At 42.2% G+C, this 13,901-nt stretch overlaps 1 protein-coding gene across 2 annotated transcripts in view; it reads left to right on the top strand.

Annotated features, from left to right (window-relative positions):
• Positions 1-13,901, top strand: part of BACH2 (BACH transcriptional regulator 2) — a 331,444-nt gene that overhangs the window by 57,240 nt on the left and 260,303 nt on the right. The window contains exon 1 of one of the 2 annotated variants that reach the window (XM_087443892.1): positions 9,666-9,876. The exons of the other annotated variant lie outside the window; for it this stretch is intronic. The gene's annotated coding sequence lies outside the window, so the exon portion shown is untranslated. Of the gene's footprint in view, positions 1-9,665; positions 9,877-13,901 lie in introns of those variants that run through there. 2 annotated transcript variants of the gene reach the window in all.

Genomic DNA, 13,901 nt, shown 5'->3' with positions numbered 1-13,901 from the left:
CACTGTGTCTATTGAAAGTTTGAAGATCAGTGCATTTCCTCCAGTTCAGAAAATAATAATGCCTAGCTTTCACTAGAGTTCTTTTCATCTCCAAGGCTCTCTTAAATATTGACTAATTAAGTAAAAATGGAGGAGTCTGGCTAAATAGTCTCTCTTTGAGGACCAGCCCAATAGACTTAGAATACATAGTGATTTGCTATATCTTTGAAAACAGAAGCAACTAGAAATCTTTTATTATTGGCTATAATAGCAAGTGGCATCTTTTATTATGTTTGGCAGCTGACATATCAAATTGCATTTTAGTTGGTTGTTATACATGAAATAGTCAGATATGAGTAGACTAAAAATGAGAATTTACAGCCCTGGGACATGAGGTATCTGACATCTAGGGGTTGCCATGACAACTCATCAGGCTGTTGCTTTGTAATCTTTTGGGTTAGGTTCTAGCCCAGGGTCACTGGATTGGAATTGGATGGGGATTGGTAACAGGATGTGAATGTTGTACTTTTACTAAATGGTATGAATTTGCAGTTTGGTCATGTTCCTAAAGTCAAGTAGAAATGACATTAAGGGAATATTTAAATTTTTCAGAACCTGGACAAGGTCACATTTGTCAGAATATTCAGATAGAGTGGTCTGAGACTCAGCAGCTGAAAGACAGGATTTCCTGTCTTCAGTCGGTGGGTAAAAAATATGCAAGTATGCTTTAATATATGTACACCCCTGAACATGTAAATGAAAATTTGGGAAGTTAAACCCCTTTTATATTTGTTTTATGTTATAAAATTGGAACTGAACATCCACAAGTAAACAATTTGGCTGCAAAGCAAACCACAGCTGCTTTCTAGTGTTCTGTGTCCTCCATCTCAGCCGGAAATGGCCTGCAGGGTGTGGAATTTGGACCAGGGAAGGGAATTGGGCAGAGTGAGGAAGGAAGCAGTTGGAAACAGGGCACCACATTCCTCACCTCATGTTGGCCTTGGCCACAAGTACCACATCTCGCATAAGGTACTGTGCCTCTCAGACGTGCTCCTCCCAGGGATGACCAATGGAAGCAACCTAGAAACTAAAGAGCTCTGTTCTGAAGTCTGATCCCAGTTCTGCCACTAACAGTGTGATCTTGGGAAAAACACATTTCAACTCTGGGTTCCCCTAGGAAATGAGGGGGTTGAGTTCCTCTGGCTGTCAAGTTCTGCTATTTATCATCATGTGGGGGCAGGGCGAGGTCTCCACATGTCTCTTCTTTGCCGTTAAGCCCACATTTCCATCATTACTTTGCAGTAGAACTACCCCTCCATGGTTAGTGAGACCTCCTAATAATTAAGAGAGAGCAAAAGGATTCCTCCCTATCCCCAAAATTTTTTAGGTCTCGTAATTGTTGTTTTCTGAAGCAAAGGCTGCTGTGCAATGAGCAGAGGATGAAATCCCAGACAGAAGACAGTTTTTCCGCTACCACTGTCATCAGCATCAGCTTAACTAATATCTACTGAGCATTTCTACAGGGAGACAGCACTAAGCACTTTATATACCTCATGCCCCTTAATCCTTACAACAAATACACACACAGATATGAATGTGTGTGATATATACAAAATTGAGTATTTGCTGTGTACCAGTTGTTATGCCGAATCCTCGCAATACTCCAATAACGTAGATAAATGGATTGTCAGCTAAGCCTCACAAGAAAGGAGGTGTTATCCATTAGCTCCATTTTTACAAATAAGAAAACTGAGCCATAGCTAGTAACTGGTGGAACGGGAATTTGAACCCAAGTGGTGTGGCCTCAAAGCCCTTTCTCATAATCTCTCTGCTAGTGGTTCTCCACACTCATATGACATAACAGTCACCTGGGGGGCTTTTAAAATATATGGATCCTGGGGCCCCACTGCAGACCAGTCAATATCTCTGGGGTTGCAGGCTGCACCTGGGTGTGCCAATAAGCAGCCAGTGTTGGGAAGCACTGCCCCAGATGGAACACTAGGGTTATATGGTTGGGTTGTTGCCTGTAGCCCCATAGCCAGCAGATGACCAACCTAGGCCTTGTATCCAGGCTGCTTCCTGTAAAGCCGAGTAACTTGACAGCACAATGGGCTACATTCCAGTTATTGTTGTTGTTATCAGGGCTTGTACCTACCATCATGCCTAGTTTCCCTTTCCTAGTCTAAATCCCAAAGCCACAAGTTCATTTAGGGCCTTTTAAAGACTATGTAATAGACCGCATTATGATGATCAGGGGAGAGACTTTTTATTCGAACCAAAGTAATGATTTCCCAGTTAAAAGTGTCAATATGCCTATAGTGCTGAACGGTTGATAAAATCTTTCAGATAGCAGTATGGTGGAAAGTTGGAGATCACATAGGGAAGAATTTACTTGGACTTTATCCTCAGGGAGTTACAAAAAGTTAGATTAACTTAACTGGAAAATATAGTTGGATTATAAAAGCATATTAAAGCAGAAGGATAAATTTGTTGGCAAGATTGCAAATAAATATACTTGATTAATCTAGAAATTCATTTTGCAGTAGGTGCTAGGTCTTAAACTGAGGTTTTTAAGGCAAGAGAGATGTTGTTTGGTTGGTTAGAGGAGGCAGGTCATTTGCAAGTGGAATAACTTTTGGAAAAGGCTGGGAGATAGAGAATAGTGTTGTAGGCCACTAGGCCAGCTAGCTAGCTGGTGTGAAAGATATCAACTGGGATGGCAGGTAATGAGGAAGGATTGTGGAGGTAGAGCTAGTTGTGTGAAATTTAATAGCAAGAATACTGTGGAAGAACTAAAAAAATATAGTATATTAGAAGGAGTTTCTGTTTTCCTTTTTGTGGTTGTTAAAGTGCAGTTGGTCTGTAATTGTGTTGGTATTATGGATCAGTGAACAAGCTTGGTAGTTTGGGTTGGTTATTATGTTTTTCTTGAAGGAAAAGCTTTTGAAATTACCTCTGCTCCTTTAGGTTTAAAAATTTATCATTCTGATGTCCTGTCTAGGTCTTGCTGCTGTAATCCCCAAGGAAAGAAAAGGGCGTTAGGATGCCTCTCTTTTGAAATGGAAGGGTCGGAGCAGGCAGGGGGCTGTCACGGTGGTTTCTCTTTGTTCAGGAATTAGAACGTGTGAGCAAGTGGTTCCACCCCTCATTTTGTGAGCTGTTTTCCTCCGATATTTCCTAATTTTTCCCATGACGTTTCAGCCTGTTTCTTCACAAGATTGTGAGGCCTGAAAGACCCCATTGTTTTACAGGAGCGCAAGCTTGTGCACATTTGCTGATCTGGCCGGCTGGGGTCTGAGTGTGGGTGGGACACGGCTGAGGGATAATGCAGACTGGAGAATGTGTGGCGCGTATTCTTGATACTAGCAAACACTTTCTGTTTATCGGGAGTTTATAGAGTGTCTTTTTCTTCATAGAAGGTGCTGTACTTTTAAAATATTTTTCACAAACTACAATCTGCCCTAATTGACAGAAATAGGGTCATTCCATTGGGCTAAGGAAAGTTTCTTAATGGTAAATCAAATGGATGAAGGCCTTATCCAAACTTCACTTCATCGTCAGATAAATGCAAGCTTTTGTTCTTGTAACACACACACACACACATGCACACACACACACACACACGCACACACACACACTCACTCCTTGATGTCCTGCCCAGGATTCATGTGAGCTCTTGAAGTAGCAGCCCTGTATATTCTGCATGGCAAATCCCAGTTAATGCATACTTTCTGAGGGTCCAAAATATTAATTATAGTTGGAGGAAAAATGCAATAGCAATGGAACCCCAGCAAAAAGCAAGATAGATTTTTTGACTAAAGGAAATTGAGGTTTAATGCTAATGAGGTTTTCTTTAAATGAAGTTAATATATTTTGTCTTTATGTTAACTTCTAAGGAATTGGGATCTGCATTTGATTAACATTAATATGCCAGTAGAATACACTACGTTTATATAGACTTCTGAAATAACGTTAACATTTTCAGTCCGATTTACAAAATTCCCCGTCATTTTTAAGTATTCTCAATGGTAGCCGTGACACTGGGACCTAAAGTCAGAGTTGTGAGTCGATTGTGCGCGTCTCTTCGCAACTCCACGTTCAGTGAGTCATGTTGGCAGTTTGAAATCAGCCAGGGTGGGAGTATTTACACCATGGAAATTGACACACACTACAAATCCAACCTCTTCACTATCAGAGCCAGTTTTTCAAGATTTAGTAGCACACCACCGCCCAAAGTGGAATTGGGAAGTTAAGGAGCCTTCTGAGGTGGATAATGTAGTGTTTCCACTCAGCACAACAGCCAGCTTGAACCTTTAAAATATAAATCAGGCCCTGTGGCTCCTCTGCCCCAAACCCTGCTGTGGCTCCACATTTCACTCGGAGTAGAAGTCCCACTGTGACCTGAAACTGTCCACGCTTTGGCTGCCCTTGGCCCCTCTTTCCTTATCTCCACCACTCTCCTCCTGGCTCTCGCCTCCAGACCCCGGTTTCACCCCGATTTCTGTAGAACATCCTAGCCTGCTCTGACTCCTGGGCCTTTCTTCTGGGACAGTGGTTCTCAAACTTCAGTGTGCATCAGAATCACCTGGAGGGCTTGTTAAAACAGACTATTGGGCCCCACCCCAGTGTCTCTAAACCAGTAACAAGTTTCCAGGTGATGCTGAGGTCCTGGACCCCACTTTGAGACCCCCTGCTGTGACTCATCTCCTCTTGGTTTACCTCCTTTAAGTCACTGATCCACTTTCACCTTCTCACCCACCCTGACCATCCTATTTAAAATTGCAACCTTCCTTCTCCTCCCCATTTCCAATTCCTCTGATGCCAATTTTTTTTCATCGCACCTACCACCTTATAACAGCAATAACTTATTTATGTTTCTTATTTGTGTTTATTGTCTGTTTCCCCCCTAGACTCTAAATTCCACGAAGGTCGGGATTCTGTCTGTTTTCTTCACTGATGTATCCCGAATCTTAGAACAGTGCCCAGCACACAGTAGGTGATCGGTATATATTGTTGAGTGAATTAGTGAATGAACATTGAGAAATGAATAATCTATTGCAGATTTGGGTCCTAGCCTCTTTAATTCTAATTTACTAGAGAATCTTAAAACAGTTTCTGCACTTTTGTTTCTCAGCTTCACTGCTTTTAGGATAGTGAGGGATGATATCTGTCCTCAGGCTAAAGTTTGGGAACAACTTGATGATCCTTAAATAGTAGGCGCACCAAAGTATTGCTCTTAGATTTACATTTTAACCTCAAAGGCCCTAAGCCAGTGGTCTTCAAACTCTGGTCTGCAGAAGTTCCCTGGAGATACTTGAAGGGCTCTGCAAATGTTTAACTTACATCTCATTTTTAATATATTTTAAACAATGTTTATAACCATAATAAAAAAAATGCATGCTTAAATGTGTTACATACCAAATTTTAACACATTGGGACCACCAACGCATTGAATTGGACTATCAAGTTAGCCTTGAATTTGAGAGTTTTCTGCTGTTTGGGCTTATATATTTGAACTTCTTATAAATGAGTCGTTGATCAGGAAGTTCTATCCCAGTGTTTTTCAGATGCCAGCCTGATCATAAATTGAACGAGTAAATTCCTCCTGTTGCACATACTCAGCACACTCGGTTACGTGCCAGGCAGGGATCGGGGGGACCTCTGTTGAGTGTGAGCTTCTGTGTGGATTAATGGCCAGTTGTACAATAAGTGAACACAGCACACATCACTTAGTGACATATATTCTAAGGTCCTGTGTACCCACTCTACATTTTGGATGCTCTTTGACTGATTTTTAAAGACATCAAGTAGTTGTCAGATTATCATTAGTGATTAAAATTTAAAATTAAAAAAATCTTAACTACTGCCTTTTTGCAAGCCTTTGGGATAGCTTGAGTGAGATCATGAGATTACAAAATGGATTACTAAAGAGCTGTTATCATTTCCAATATAACTCTCCCTTGCTGTACCAATCCACTCGTTTCCAGAATTCAGATATGGAAATTTCCCACAGTGAGTTCCAAGAGAAAAGGATACAGTGTTACTCATGTCAGTGTGGTTTCTGAGTTTCCGGTAGTAAGTAATAAGAGTAGCAGATAGCAAGAGATTTATCCGAAAATTTGTTTGAGTCAGTTTGGTCTTTGAGACTGGAGAGCAAGGATTCAGATAGCAAGTGATGCCTGTAGTTACCTGTGAATATCAGGGTGTTATTAATACAGAGCAGGCAACTACCGGCACTGCATAAATCATATGCTGGATCAATTGTAAAAGTCAGTTAATAAGCCTACTACTGTCTGAAAGCCCCATGCTCTGCTATCTCAAAAGTGCCACTGAAAACAGTATAAGAAATAGTTATGTTATACTTTATGGAATATTTTATAGACCTCCTTGCACATCCTTCTATTAAGGCACTTACACACTTTGTTGTGATTTATTCTATCTCCCACACCATATTTGAGCCTCTCAGAAGGAAGAATTGTGTCTCATTCAGCTTTGCTTCCCCAGTGCCTGGCATTGCCTAGCCCATGGTGAGTCCTCCCCGCATGTTTATTAAACAATATTGCATTCCACAGTAGAGGGAAGCAAGCTTGAAAGGAACAATGCAACCACGGATTAAATACACAATCAGTAACTTTTCGCACTTAAGCACAAATTTTAGCATAAAAAAATATGTTTGAGGGGCCGGCCCGGTGGCGCAAGCGGTTAAGTGCGCGTACTCCGCTTTGGCCGCCCGAGAGTTCACAGGTTCGGATCCCGGGTGCACACCAATGCACTGCCTGTCAAGCCATGCTGTGGCGGCGTCCCATATAAAATAGAGGAAGATGGGCACGGATGTTAGCCCAGGGCCGATCTTCCTCAGCAAAAAGAGGAGGATTGGCAACAGATGTAAGCTCAGGGCTAATCTTCCTCACAAACAAAACAAAACAAAACAAACACGTTTGACGGTTCCATGATTCCTTCTCCTTCATCTCTCATGTACAGTCGTTGCAAGTTTTCTGAATTCTTTCTAGAAATGTCGTTTGACTCTGACCCTTCCCTGCCATCCCACTGCCAGCCTACTGCTCTGGTTCCAAGCCTTGTCCTTCTCTTCATCCCTTGCCTGAATTCTGGAAGCAGCCTCGCAAGCCTCTCCCAGACTCAGTGCTCCCTCTGCTCCTCTGCGTTGTTGCTGCAGTTGTCTCCTTGTAAAACAAATCCCCGTGAGTCCTTTGGCCTACACTGCCTGCAGGATGATGTGTAAACCTGTGCTGTCCAATACAGTCTCCACTAGCCACACGCGGCTATTGAGCTCTTAAAATGTGGCTAGTCCATATTGGGATGTGTTGTAGGTGTAAAATCCACACCCTATTTCAAACACTTAGGGAGAAAATGTAAAATATCTCGTTAATAATTTTTATATTGATTACATGTTGAAATTACAATATTTTAAATAGATTGGGTTACATAACATATCATTAAAGTTAATGTCTCGTATTTCTTTTTACTTTTTTAAGGTGGCTACTAGAAAATTTGAAATTACGCATGTGGTTCACCTTATATTTCTGTGGGTCAGTGCTGCTCTAAGCTTTAGCATGACATTTCAAATTTCTTATAGCCTAGCCTGAGTTACCTCTCTAGCTTCATATCCCAGCCCTTCCTGCCCCCTCTGCATTTCTCATAATCCCCCAAACTCACCAGGCTTATTTATATTATGGGCTTTTATTTTTTTTGTGTTCTGTTTCTTCTTCCTGAAATGTCCTTCCCTTTCTTTGTTAGCCACAGAAATCCTACTCAGACTGTTAGGACCTGACTGAATTATCCCATGCTGATGCTGTCATGCCCTGCTTCCTCAGACGGAGTTAGCCTCTTCTCCCTGGGTAGCAAGCTCTTGGTGCCTCCGTTATTGTGCTTGTCTTGCTATTCTGCCATTAGGTGTCTTCTTAACTAGGCTTCTCGAGGGAAAAGGCTGCAACTTATTCCTCTGATGACCCTGAGAGCAGTACCTGGTGCGTACTGGACATTTAATCGACATTTGTTAAATTAATGTATGAATTAATTTCATCCTGCTGCACACACTGCTATTTTTACATGCGTCCAGTCTGAATCATCTGGACCATTGGCCCATGGTAAAAATTGGATGCTGAGGTAGACAGCACTGGACTTCTCAGCCATAACTCCAGTTCAGTAAAATGACTTCTTTGTTCTCTCTGGTTGACTTATAATGATTAAAAATCATGTATTTGAATTTATGAAATCCATGGATATTGTACAGACCCAAAGTATAAAATGGTAGTATAAACTATTATTTTCACTGTTTTGTTTACAGCGATTTCATATAAGATTTTGTTTGATTGAAGATTCCACTTTTAAACAAGTTTGGAAGCCACTGTTTTAATCCTAAATTTCATTTACATTTCCATTCCAAAGGTTTCATTTTGGTTTTGATGAGGTGGTTTCTAGTATCATGCAAGTTCACATAGAACAAGACTCCTCAACTCTGGCTGCACAATAGATATATCTGGGAAGCTTTCAAAAATACTGATGCCCAGGCCCACCCCCAGAGATCTTGGTATTATTGGGCTAGAGTAGGAGGGCCTAGGCACCAGTATTTATGAAAAGCATAAATACCTTGTAATAAATTGATTCTGCTTAGAGAACCAGGTAGTTAGCTATGAAAATGTTGAAGTTTTGAATTGATCATTTTTCTTTCTTTTTAATGATATTGTGAGTAAAGGTAATGTAATCTTAAGTTTGTACTATGATTTTGGGATCAAAAACAGCATTTAATTGAACCCATTTTCTGAGAACAATTTCCTAAGCCTTCTGAAATTAAAAGTTTCCTTTTCTGTCATCTCTAAAACCTACATGCAGCAGAATTTTAATGTCCCTTATTGGTAGAAATAGCTAACAAAAGACCTATTTCCGATCATGGAAATGAGGACAGACAAGGGCAGTGGGTGTAAGGAGTTTGCACAGGTAGTGGCCGTCCTGGCGTCCTTGTTAGCCTGAATAAACAGTACTCCCCTGACAGAACCTCCACAGCTCCACCGCTGTGGTGATAAAATCTGACGTTCTGCTTAATCACTTTTTAATGATATTCTTCCTTTCGTTCTTGGTATGTGAGAAACTAGTTTTTTTTTTAAGGTGCGGGAAAGAATTAACTCTAATTTCCTAATTCAGTAAGATGGGTGGGTAATGCACACGTTACTCTTGTGGGGACAGGGAGGGGGGGAAATTACCTAATTTCTGTTTATCAAATGTCTCTTCATAAATTTGTAAAAACTTATAAAGTATCTTAAATCCTATAGAGGAGAAAATCTGGCGTAAATACTTTGGAAACATTGTAAGAAAACCCTATGAATTCTGATAGCATGTTCCATGTCATTACTATATACTACTAAAAGGCAGATGTAAATAAGCATAAATTTTGCAGATTATCAATTTGTTGAAAGTGGTTGTATGCTGTTACTCTTCTGAAGTGTCTCTTTTAGTTTGCGCTCTTTTGGAAAAAAAAGAAAGAAAAATACACACTTGGGATTGAATCCTTTAGGGCAGCAAAAGGAATAGAATCCATTAGTTAACTTGGGTTATTTGCAGTCAGTATGTCATCTGTGAGAGACTGATGTCATGCAGATTGAATGCAGAGGCAGACTTGGGTGTGTGTGTGTGTGTGTGTGTGCGCGTGTTTTAAAGCCGCACTCCCAGAATATGAAGTGAGTGTGAAGGGCACCACAACAACCCCTGGATCTGTCAAGAATGTACCTATTTTTAACATCCTGGATCAAGTGTCAGCAGTCAATAGGAGATGAGGAAGGGGGTAGAGACCGTGCTGTACGGATTCGGCGGATGGTAAACGGCCCTCTGGCGTGTTTACAATACAGCTGTGCATTCTTAATGGCTCTGCCGCTGCCATGTCAGGTAAAGTTTTCTTTGCACGTGATGAATGGCAGAGAATTCTTTAGCAGAGGGAACCAAAGGAGCTGAGAGGAGGAAAGGGGAAGGGAAGAACGGAAAAGAGAGAGAAGAAGAAACACGCAGCTCCAGAGGGAGATAGACTGTGCTTTGCAGTTGCTTGTGTGGATAGAAACCAGATGGTGAGCTGGAACACCCGCTTGGCTATCCGAGGAGCCAAACATATGGTTAATGGTCGGGAGAAATAGCTTTCAGAGCCAGGGCTTTGCTGACTGCTTCATATTACAGATTGTTACAGTGTGTCATTACATTGCCAACCTAAGTGCTTAATACCCACTGCGGGTGCTGGGCATACACTTACAAGAAGGACTTTTAGCTCTTTGCTGGCTCTGAAGGCAGAAGTGACATCATAGGGAGGCTTAAAATGTCTGGTGTTGGGACGTAGGGAGAAGGGTAATTTTGTAGTGGAAACAACATTTTTTTTCCTTTTTTTTTTAATAAGCCAAGCCTTCACTCCACTGAACTCTACTGTTTTTCTGAGAACCTTTTTGTACGGGAGTCCCCCCCCCCCCCCCGCCCTCTCTCTCTCTCTCTCTCTGTCTCTCTGTCTCTCTCTCTGTCTCTCTCACACACACACACACACAAGTTCTGAAACAGAAATCTAAACCCCAGGCCATGTTGCCCCACTCCAGTGGACTTGACAGCCCCTTTCACCTGGAAGCCACCTCCGGCACTCACAGGCCCCGCATTTGAAGTTTCTGTTTGGGGAGCCTTGGGCAACAGCAGGCCTGTGTTATCTAAGGAACTGCTGAGCCCATTCATCTGCTTTTCACGGCCCGCTTCCTTTTATTTTTAGCCAAATCCGTCAGGCCTGACAGGCGGGTAATTCGAGCCAGAGAAAGGGCAGAGCTCCAGGTCCTTTCCACAAAGCCATTCTTCTCCTCCCTCCTGGGAGGGCTCCAGACTTGGCCTGCTTCAGGCAGATGGATTTGTTGAGTCATGTGAGATCATTTACACAAAAACACAGTGAGGCAGTGGAAATTAAAAAAAAAGAGGAGGGTGGGGGAAGAGGAGAGGGGAGGGGCAGCCAGGGGGAGTGTGTGCTGCTGTGGCTGCTGAGGAGCATAGGAATTTGCAGCGAGGCAGCTAGACTGAGGAATGCCGTAGATTCATTTGTGTATAAGGTAATGTCTAGTTTACACAGCAGGGTGGAGCCAGGCTGGAAAGGCGCCGCACACTACCGCCTGTATTTGAAAGAGGAAGGGGGTGTGGGGAAACTCTGAAAAAAAAATTTTTAAAACAACACCCACCACACAAAGACCACACTGTTGACAGTGTTGAGTTCCAGTAGCAGTAAACTACCAACGGGATGGTTTCTAGAAAATGAGTTTGCTCTGTGATGTAGTACAAGTTTGCTTTGTCCTGACTCCAGCATGACTGAGGCAGCAGGGGAGGGAGGAGAGGAAAATTGGAACAGGACACTTGGTTAATGGTTTCCAGAGATTGTTTAGCAGGACTTGAGGGAGGAAAGTGGGATATTGTGGAGAATTACTTCAAGGTGTACCATAATTGTGGTAGGTAAAATAACGTCATTACTATGGCTTCCTTGCTCAAGGGGAATTGAGCAATGATTTTGAAATGCCAAGGAAGGTATCATTTTCCCTACCACAGTATTCGTTTTCCTCTAGCTTCTGGAACGTTAAAAAAAAAGCCCAACTCTTACATCATGGTAAACAGTATTAACGTTTAGTGAATCAGTTTTGTTGACTGTTTATACCACAAGCCTTAAAACGTTCCATTAAAAAATCGTCTCCTGCTCATTCATGAAATTCTTTTTCTTCTTCTCCTTCAAATTTGCTTACATGCATTAGCTGTACTTGGAGGGGGATTTTTCCTTCTTTTGTTGGAATAAAAGAGTTCATGAGAGAGTAATGACTGGGTTATCTAAATGTACATTCTTACACCAGATGTAATGAAAGTAGGCTATGTAGAGGAAAGGGAATACTTCGAAACAGGTACAGAAAATTAGAAATGAGAGAATTTCAAAATATGCAGCGTGATTACTTTCCCTCTGACACACTTCTGCAATTCTGTGTTTATTTGGAGCCTACTATGCAGCCACTTGTTTTTAGGCTCCCTAGAATGTAGGTCGACATCACCACGGTTCTTCATATTTTGTTGGCAGTTTAAAAGTTGAAACATTTTGCTGTTTTTTCCAGACCCAGATATACTAAGGTTACATGTACGGTTTTAGTTATCATGGAACCTATCTCATAAATTCCTTTTGTTAGTACTCACCACTGAATTATGATATGATAGTGAGCACCAGATCACACCTTTACCTGGAATAAACACAGTACTCATTGCTGGTACTGATAATATGGTCTAATGTGGAAGCTGTTTCAGTTTTCCAGGCAGCTCTAATGATCTTCCTCGGCATAGTTAAAAGGTAGTTTTCATTTATTTTACTTGAAGAGAGAGCTGGTGAATTTTTGTGTTGTAAATTATGAACATTTTGACTGCACGATATCAACATTATTGTAATGTGATTAAGAATTGTCATTATTTTAAAGCTACCCACTTCCTTGAGTGTTCCCTCTACATCAGAGTTTCTAAATCTCAGCACCGTTGACATTTTAGACCAGATAATTCTGTTATGGGGGCTGTTTTGGGGGTGGTAGGATATTTAGCAGCATCCCTGGCCTCTACCCACTAGATGCCAGTAGCACCCTCCCCCAGTCATGACAACCGAATTTGTCTCCATGCAATGCAAATGTCCCCTGGGGGCATAGTCACCAGATCAGAACCACTGCTCTGTTATTTTCTTTTGGAAGTTCACTGTCTACCTCGTGAGCTGGGCACTTAGTTACTTCTGAAATTGAATTAAAGGGTATAAAATAACATTTTTCCTCTTGCCATTTATCCTAAAAGTGGGAACCCCGAGTTAGGTCAAGTTTTCCAAGGCTCAAGCCAAGGGTGTTTTAGGAGAATATTTTTCCCACCAGAAGATCTAGAGTTTTGTTACACAGAACAGTCTCTTTCTTGGAATTCTGGCCTTAGCAGGTGGAACCCTTCAACGCTGCGTTGTAGTGACTTTCCCAGAGCTGTTCAAGAGGAAATGGCCCCACTGACTGAGTTTAGGGATGTTGACATAAGAAGAAAGGGAACTTCTCGTCAGGGACCAGAGCAGAGAGCCTAGGCCACAAGTTCAGTGGCTGTCTCCAGGTCACCGCCTTCATATCAGCCCCAGAAAGAGGGAAAGGCAGTGACGACAGTTCTTTCTTTGGAGCAAAGCAGACATCCTCCCCGTCCCAGTGGCTGTGGTCTCAGAAGCTGGAACTCTCGTTAAACAAGGAATGTAGAGCTCTCCACAGGCATAAATTTCCTCTGTTTGTTTTGTGAGGACTCGTGTCGACTGCTGTAATGAGATCAGAGGATACCCCAGGGACGAGGCCCCCAGGTTGGCTGCTGGAGCTGTTTTCTGTGGCTGTTCTCTTGGCTGCTGTTAGAGAACGCAGTGACTCTCCCGACCACAGTTGTGATGTGGTGAGGTGGTTGTGCCCTTGTTTCATTTCTTGCCATTTTTGCCTCTCTAATGCTGCCAGAACGTCAGTGTGCAGTCATCCAGTTCTAAATCATGGAAAAGTTCATGTAAGGCAGATTCCTTTCCCCAGAACTGAGGACAGACTTAGTTGTATGCGGAACGTGCAGCCTTGGGCAGGAAGGCGACTGCTTCCTAGGCGTAACTGTCTGCACTGCTGATGCTGGCCAAGGGCATGTTTCTCAGTGCCCAGACTACCCTTCCACTCTTCCTCACTCAATGTGACTCTGTTTGAGAAGGTATGAGTTACAACAATATAGCATATGCTACAAAGAACATATTTCTGGCTCTAGCCTGAATTACAGCTAAATGGCCACACAAGGAACCCTAAATATGGCAGAATTGAGTTTAGGGAACTCAAAACTGGACATTTCTGGCTGACCTCCTAACCCCACCTCACCACCCAAAAAAATCCTGAGGTGTGTTGGAT

The sequence above is a fragment of the Ceratotherium simum genome, chromosome 19, assembly GCF_057802395.1.
Source record: "Ceratotherium simum simum isolate JZ-2026a chromosome 19, ASM5780239v1, whole genome shotgun sequence".
NCBI classification, from domain to species: domain Eukaryota; kingdom Metazoa; phylum Chordata; class Mammalia; order Perissodactyla; family Rhinocerotidae; genus Ceratotherium; species Ceratotherium simum.
Note: the sequence above shows the minus strand (reverse complement) of the source record. Positions and strands in the feature narration are given on the sequence as shown.